The following is a 9,180-nucleotide window of genomic DNA, read 5'->3' as shown; positions in this document are numbered from 1 at the left end:
ACACCCAGAGCTAAAAAATCAAAGCTCTGTCTCTCTTCCAGCTTTGAAACAACCTCTGGTGAGGATTTTGATTTGTCTCTTCAGCAGTGGCTGAAAAGTAAACTTTTCAAACTACTGATCCAGGAACGAAATGTTACACTTTCCTGCTCTGTGTTACATAAGACAACTCACCATTAGAGTAACTATATGTCAAAATCGTAAAGAACCCTTCTTATTTTTAGATCTGTTGCTCATTCTTCAATGAGAATATTCACTGCCTGGAGCAGTTCCTGTATGTATGTGTGAATGAATGAATGAATGAATGAATGAATGTCTCTTAACAGCATAACAGAATGCAGGATGATTCAGAAATCAGAACTCAGTGTAGTTTGATTCGAAATGATCCAAGAGCCGCTGGAGGTGGGGGGGGGGGAGAGAGACTTCATCTTTTTAGCTAACCATCACCTTGTTTCAAACACACATTCAAGATATTTTCAAATGTCAAAAGATTAATATTTCACAAAGAACTTAGTATTTAATATACCCACTTCATATTTCTAATAAATTGAGTGTTCAATGGTTTCCTAAGGTTCGGGTTGCCCAGTGGCGGAGCTTCCTGGTGTTCCAGGTTCTAGCCTGACTCTGGCTCTCCTAGAAGCCATGTACTTCTTGGAAACTTTGTTTGGGTTTAAGTGCAACTAGCATTAGTTGGACTGGAGTCATTCTGTATGTGGCAAAGACGAGCACTTTGAAGTGGAAACAGTATACATTGCAAAAGAATAATAAAAAAATCCAAACCATTTTATGTAAATATGAACATTTTCTACAATAAATGCAATGCATGGCGTGATTGAAAATGAACAAAACAGTGCCATCCACTTTGCACTTAAACTTTGCACAATCTGCTTGAAACTTCTACTGTGAAACTCCTTAAAATCAGAGGAGGCTGTTTTCATTATAAACTGAATGCCTGATGCTGAATATGATGATTTGTCACTAAAAGCATAAGACTTCTAGGCAATGTGTGATTTTCTGCCTAATGGTTCAAGGTATACGCCATGGAAAACGTCTTTTGAAACCATTATTTGCCCAACACTGCATTGTTAAAACAAGTGATACTTGATTCAGATCCCTGTTGACTGTGTATGGAATGATTCTAGGCGATGCAAAGCAAACTTGCCAGAAATATTCCCATCAATGCCTATATATATATATATATATATATATGCAGGTTTTGGTGTCCTCGGGTGTCTTCCCGTGTAAAAGTTGGGGTGTCTAGGCGACGTTTCGACGAGGTCTCACTCGTCATCTTCAGGCTGGTGCTTTCGGCTTCTTGTTACTGGAACAGAGCAGGATCTCAGTGTTTGAGTTCCTATAAATACTGTTGAGGAGGTGTGGTGTATAGCCTCCAATGTTCTGGGCAGAGAGGAGGTTCCCAGGCTAGTGTGCCTTTTCTTCTTTTGTTCCTTAATTACTTGAGGGATATCTTGAGTGATTTCTTGAGTGATTTCCTGAATCCCACTTAGGTGGGTCATTAGCACTCACCAACCTGAGGAAAGACAACAACATAATCATTCTCCCAGCAGACAAAGGTAATGCCACTGTTGTGATGAACACATCGGACTACCAAGCAAAACTATCAAATCTACTCCAAGACCCTACCTACCAACCTATAAAAACAGATCCCACCACCTATCTGGAAAAAACCACCAAATCCAAAATAAAAGCCTCTCCTATCAGTGAAGAAATCCAGCTAAGAATCATCCCCAGAGAAAAATCATCCAGATGCCCCAAACTCTACGGCCTCCCCAAGATACACAAAGAAGGAACACCACTCAGACCAATAGTCAGCTCCATAGGCTCACCTCTACAAAATCTCGCTAAATTTCTCGCCAAGCAACTTCAGCCCTATGCAGAATCCATCTCCTCACACGTTCCAAACTCCTTCCAGTTCATAGAAACAATAAAGAAGCAAAACCTACAACCCAATGACCTACTTGTGAGCTTCGATGTTGTATCTCTCTTCACACAAGTGCCCATTAATGAAGCCTTGACAGCCATTCAAAACAAATACAATCCCCCCGAATACATCTTGGACCTGACCAACCACTGCCTAACCAACACGTACTTCATCCACAATGGACAAAGATACAAACAGATAGAAGGAGCACCTATGGGATCACCCCTCTCACCGGTCATCGCTAACCTGTACATGGAACACTTTGAAACCAATGCTTTAGACAAGTCAGAACACAAACCCAAACTTTGGCTCAGATATGTTGACGACACCTTTGTAATTTGGCCACACGGGAAGGAAAAACTGGATAGCTTCCTCACACATCTCAACAGCCTACACCCCAAAATACAATTCACTATGGAAATAGAAGCCAACAACCAACTTCCCTTCCTTGACGTCCTAATCTACAAAAAACCTGATGGCTCCCTAGGACACACTATCTACCGGAAAAAAACACACACCAACCGCTACTTACATGCACAATCACACCACCACCCTGCACAAATAAACTCCGTAGCCAAGACTCTCATCTCCAGAACCAAACGCCTGGCTGACGAAGACCACTTGACAACTGAGTTACAGAATCTCTCAAATGTGTTAATTGCCAATGGATACCAGCAAAACAGGGTTACGAAGCTAATCCAAAAAGAAACACCCCCCAAAAACCAAGACACAGAAGAAAACAATGGCATAGCCCTCCTTCCTTATATCAAGGGCACTACAGATAAAATTAGCAAAATCCTCCATAAACACAATATCAAAACAGCCTTTTGCACCAACCAAAAAATAGCCAATATCCTCAGAAACCCCAAGGATAAAATTCAGTTGGAAAACCAAGGGGTCTATGAAATACCCTGCAAAGTCTGCCCAGCCACGTACATTGGACAAACAAACAGACGAATAAATGCACGGATCGCAGAACACAAGAATGCCGTCAAAAAAGAAGAAAAAACTTCCTCTCTTTTCCAACACATGAAAGAAACAGGACACGAAATTAATTTTGCAGATTCCAAATTGCTCTTTAACATGGAACATCACCACAAGAGAATAATCATGGAAGCCATCGAGATAGAGAAACACCCTCACAACATGAACAAGCGTGACGACACATCCCGCTTGCCAGACATCTGGAAATTAGCCCTCCCCACAAAATCTGACACCAGATCCAGAGGCACACAGAACGCCATCACCAATCAACCACACCAGACCCAAACCCAGACCCTCTCCACAGATAAATTACAGACACCATCCAGTAGCCAAACCAGGGTGGCACCTCCGGATGCTGCACCCCCCTGCAATCCCTACACAGATCTGGCTGGCACAGGCCACAAAACCACAGCTCGCCCCTATACACGAAGCCAAGCCAGAGCACAACCAAGTGCAGTACAGCCATCTTCTCAGAAAAACTCTTCACAAAGTTCAAGAGTTCAAGACACGAAGGCTTTAGCAACTAATCCACACCTAATGACCCACCTAAGTGGGATTCAGGAAATCACTCAAGAAATCACTCAAGATATCCCTCAAGTAATTAAGGAACAAAAGAAGAAAAGGCACACTAGCCTGGGAACCTCCTCTCTGCCCAGAACATTGGAGGCTATACACCACACCTCCTCAACAGTATTTATAGGAACTCAAACACTGAGATCCTGCTCTGTTCCAGTAACAAGAAGCCGAAAGCACCAGCCTGAAGATGACGAGTGAGACCTCGTCGAAACGTCGCCTAGACACCCCAACTTTTACACGGGAAGACACCCGAGGACACCAAAACCTGCATTCCTGTACCCGTGAAAATCTACGAAAGCAAATATATATATATATATATATATTTAACAGAGTAGCTCGGAGGCACAAGGGCACACATTGTCATTTCACGTTGAACCACAAAGAAGATCAGATAGAATATTTGCACAAAAGCCATAGCCAAAGGAATACAGGCTAAAATTCACAATCAATCCTCTCTTTGAAAGCCTGGGAAGAGTTTGTGGTCATTACTAACCTTTTGCATTTCTCAAGTTTGAAAAATTAATTGATTCACCCACATGTTCTTATGGCTAGTTGCCAAAGAGGTGAACTATTTTTCCCCCATAGTCAACAGTGTCAAGCTGTGAAGTTATTCATGTTGACATTACTCTTTTCTTTTTCGAAAAAAGAAAGAAAAGGTAATGCCCTGGTAGAAGCCTGGCAGGTCAAATTTGAAAAAAGGTTGTCATAGATGCTGTGGAGAAGAGCCTTTTAAAATTCCAGCCTGCATCCAGTGTACAGAATGATAGACAGGAAGCTCAAAAGGAAATTGCATCTTATGAACACCATTCTTATTCATTACAGTCAATGAAACTTTTGCCCCAGGCTTTCCTGCATTTGGTTGAAAGCCTCTCTGTACAACAGAGTGTTGTGTACAACAATGCTTGCTGTGGCTGTATCCTCCTCTCCACAGCCTCAAACCTACCTCTAGGCAGCATATTCATTTAAGGCAAATTAGCATCTATACTGGGCAGGTGTTGATACCGTGGGGGCAAAAAGATGGTTCGTGAACTAATCTTGAATTTGCAGGTGATGATTTCCTTGTATCCTGGATGACAGCACAGCAGATTAGCATTTAACCGAGGCACCTTGAGAGAATGGCAAACTAAAAGTTGTAGTAATAGCTGCAGCCTCCAGAGTCCATTCTTCCTCCGGCTATAAAGAAGGAAGCTACATCTATTTGTGGTCTATTTAAGGGATGCTGTCTCCCATATGCATGCCACCACAGGTGGTGCTTCCCTCAGCAGAGTCTGGTAGAGGAAACAGCTTTCTTATCTTGGCTCCTCGTGGTAAAAGCACACTCTGTAGGAGTTGTGCCATATATTGGGACCAGGGGAACTACAGGGGTGCTGTAATAAATTTGCTGCTGCTGTTGATATATAGAAACCACACTGCGATGTTTAAACAAGGAGGGAAACAGACATCAGTTCTGTAAAAGAATTAGCAGTTGCCATTTGTGGTTGTGCGTTATTTGTTAAAGGTGCCACACTCATAGATTCCATCTAAAGGAAGTCCATTGCACTGCTCAGAGTGCCTCTGCCTTCTGAAGTTAAGTTAGGCAGCTGCAGGGAATAGGGGAATGAGCCGAAGGGAGACGCTTTTCAAACATTTCCAAGAGCATCAAAAGGGGCCTCTTTTTAAGCATTTATTATGATTATGATTATTATTATTATTTGAAAAGAATGTGAAGATGTTCACCTATCAAGAGTGAAGGCTTTGTTTGCCTTCAGTGACACCAGTCCATACTGAAATATGATTGGATGCACGATAGCTTTGTCACAACATTCCATGATCCCTGATTGGCCAGCACCATCTATTTAGTGGACCCCGGAAGCATGGCCCTATCTCTCCACTGGCCTTTTGCCCTCGATAACGTGATAGTATAGTCAACTGCCAATGCCACATCAGATGTTATTCCCTTCACTGTGTGAACCCTAGTGGGCCAGAATTATTCATGTGGCTAATCAAGGAAGAAGAAAATGCAGTGATGAGAAGATGGAATATGAGGCCAAAAAAAATATTGTGGAGATGGGAACAATGGGAGCAAACAGGATAGGGGAACAGGAAATGTTTTTGCAAGTACTCTAATATTGGGGAAAACACTACATCAAAATAAGAGAACATTTGGGGCACCACTTCAGTAGTTGCTCCCTCAATATGGAACCCGCTTCTCAAAAAAATCTATTTTTTTTTTCCACTAAGCACTCATAAGCCAGCCAACATGTGGTGTTTTTGCTCAGCTTTTCCTGATTATATATAGTCTAAGATATATAGATATTGCTTTTTAATTGGGCTGTGCTATTTTATCCTTACAGTCTGTGTCATTCTAATATGTCTAATGTTAAGCATGTAGGATTCTTAAGCAAGGGAAGTGTGTGTGTGTGTGTGTGTGTGTGTGTTTCTGTAAATGAATCATCCATGTTCAGGTACAGTATATCTCTGAAGAAGAGATCCTGGGAACACAGAATTGCAATCTTCTTGCTACCTGCTGAATTGCATGGACTTTTATCTGACCTACCAATACAATTGTTGGGTTATTATGACCAAATGGGTATATTGAAAGTAATCACACCATAATCATACATTCTAAAATTGCTCATTTTTTGCGGCACAGATGATGAAAGAAGACCATCTGCCACTATAAAAACCTATAAGAACGCACAATTATTTATTATCTGAGATGCAGGAAGGATTTTTCTCTTCTAAGAAAAAGGTTTGGAAGGTGAATGAGAAAAATGTTCTAGTTTTAATGAAGTAGAACAAGAGAAAAACAGGCTGCATTATATATCCATGGTTTGTAGACCTAAATTCTAGGAATACCCTTTTTCTCCTTTGATGTGGTTCGACATGAAGTGTATAGATCATTTAGTATGCTTGTTTGGTGCATAAATTCCTCCACTCATGAAAGGAATATCTCCTTCCCTTTAGCATCTAAATTATATATGAGGACATTGATAAATGAAGATCTAATTCCTTCATTAAACAGTCAAGGCCTTTGACTGGCAATGAAAGAAGGTCCATCCATAGCAGGGCTGGGGAAGCTGTGGCTTTCCAGATGTTGTTGAACTCCAACTCCCATCAACCCCCAGTAGCATGGCCAATGATCTGGGGTGATAGGAGTTGTAGTGCAGCAACAACTGCCTCATCTCTGATCGATATATATAGTTCATTGGTATTAGCATTGACAATATACTCCATGAACATTCCCCCGGTGGAGAGTACATTTCAAAAACCACACTTGTACCTAAAGCAGTAGAAGACAACATGGTAATGTCATTGTCTGACCTCCCAGCAGGTGAGTCATTGCTGCTTACCTGGAGAGAGAAGGGCAGGGTTGAGATGGTGAGGAGGGAAGTGCGGTGCAAACACACCAGCAGAGGCAGCAGATTAGCGCCACTGGTGTATTTGCACTGCACCAGCCACTCTACCACCTCGTCCCTCCCCGTCTCAGTAAGCAGGAGGGACTCACCTGCCAGGAGAACAGGTAAGCACCTCCAGCCCACCACATTGTTTGCTACTAGCTTGAAGTTATTAGCTCATGAAGTTACATATCTCCAGAAACCTCTCTCACTACTTTTTCCATTTTTCTGGACATTTATTGTTGGTTTGCAAATAGTTGCCTTTGTGGATATTACAGTGGTACCTCAGGTTAAGTACGTAATTCATTCCGGAGGTCCATACTTAACCTGAAACTGTTCTTAACCTGAAGCACCACTTTAGTTAATGGGGCCTCCTGCTGCTGCCACGCTGCCGGAGCCCAATTTCTGTTCTTATCCTGAAGCAAAGTTCTTAACCTGAAGCACTATTTCTGGGTTAGCAGAGCTGTAACCTGAAGCGTATGTAACCTGAGGTACCACTGTATCTTGTATCGATTGCAGAAGTCATTGTATCACCGCTGTTTTCATTGTTTTATTGCTTATAGCACAGAGCAAGTCACCATTTTAACAAAAAAACCACTTCTAGGATGAGATTTTAGCTATATCACTGCAAGTCACAGTTTCATCACTGCAGCCAGAACAGAACCATGGGATCAGAGCAGGCCTTTTTTGCAACAGGGAGACCTAATTGCTTCCTCCTGAATCCTTCAAAAGCACCATCAAGCCTTTCATCCGTAACATCAAAATGAATTCTAGAAGATGCAAATGAAAAAAAATATCAAATGTAAATTTCCCAATATTCTCTGATGTATATCATATATAGGCATGTGGGAAGGAGAGGATTGGTGCCAAATATTTCATCATTCATTTCAGTGGTCCAAAGAATACCAAGTCAGTTCCCAATGCATTGCTCTTCTCTGATGTACATTTCCCAGTCTGCTTGAAACTAGCGCAGAGCAAGCAGCTGGCATCTGTCGTTTTTCAAAAGCTGCTCTGTTGTCATCAGCAGGAAAGAACCAATCATTTTAATAAGCCTATCAATGCAATTCTTTCTGATGTGATTGCTATTGTTTCTTGCAGGTATCAGATATTCTGTATCAAGCCTGTCCATATCACTACTCATGCTTAATAAGAAGGAAAATCCACTGTGCTTAGTGGGGCTTCCTTCCATGGATCATAGTGTTGCTTGAGTTAACAGAGTGCTGCATATGAACCCAACACATTTTTGCTCAGAAGTGAGTTCATTGAGGTTCAGTGAGGATTACTTCCAGGTACAAAGGATTAGAGCTCTAAACTGGTGCTTTTCCTTCTTGTGGGTGGGGTTGGGTGGCAATGATCAAATCTGAGTATCCTTGGATTGTTTTGAATGCATGTCTGAATGCTTTAACTGGTCCGTCAAAGCCATTCCTGGGGTGTGGCCGCTGTCGCATGCTGACAACTTCTATGAACTACAGGTGAGCGCTGAGTTCAGGGTGGGGACCAAAGGTGGACCAACTACCCCAGAAGGAGCATGATGTGGGGGTGGGGACCCATGGTACTACCTAACACCCCACACATTCCATGATATATTCAATACTCGTGGTTGGAAACTGCAGAAGAGGAGAGTGGTTTTCTGCTTGGGTCTTGCACCTTAGGCACCAGGTTGGCAAAGACTTGGTGAAGAAGAAGAAGAAGAAGAAGAAGAAGAAGAAGAAGAAGAAGAAGAAGAAGAAATAGTAGTTTTATTTATACCCCGCCCTCCCCATCCAAGACCGGGCTCAGGGAGGCTAACACCAGGTATAAAAACAATTGATTAAAATACAACTTAAAAACAAGAATAAAATACAACATTAAAATGCAGCCTCATTTCAGTAGAAACTCATATCAAAAACTTTTTGGGGATGAAAACGTCAAATCTTCACCAAGGCCAACTATCCAGACTGGTCCTACGTGGCCAGAAAAAAGCCAGGGAAGTCCCCAAATAGGAGTTCCATCACAGAAGGTGAAAGGAAAAAGGAAAGAGGGGAAGGGGATCAAGTTGATTCCAAGCCAAAGGCCAGGCAAAACAACTCTGTCTTACATGAATACTATTTTCTCTTACATGCCTTTTCTTTTTAAAAATGGTTAGCAGCTAGTGTCAAACTTTGAATGAAATGGCTTGTCTAGTGAATATTCAACATCCTGACAATGTGCCTACTGGGAAAGAGCCAAGGTTAAATGAGCACAATCATGCCTAAGTAACCTTGAATCTAATAAAACAAAACAGCTCCAAGATCTGTTAAAGGAACTTAAGTTGTTATTCAAATG

This window comes from Podarcis tiliguerta, assembly GCF_965153285.1.
Source record: "Podarcis tiliguerta genome assembly, chromosome: 12".
NCBI lineage: Eukaryota > Metazoa > Chordata > Lepidosauria > Squamata > Lacertidae > Podarcis > Podarcis tiliguerta.
Note: the sequence above shows the minus strand (reverse complement) of the source record.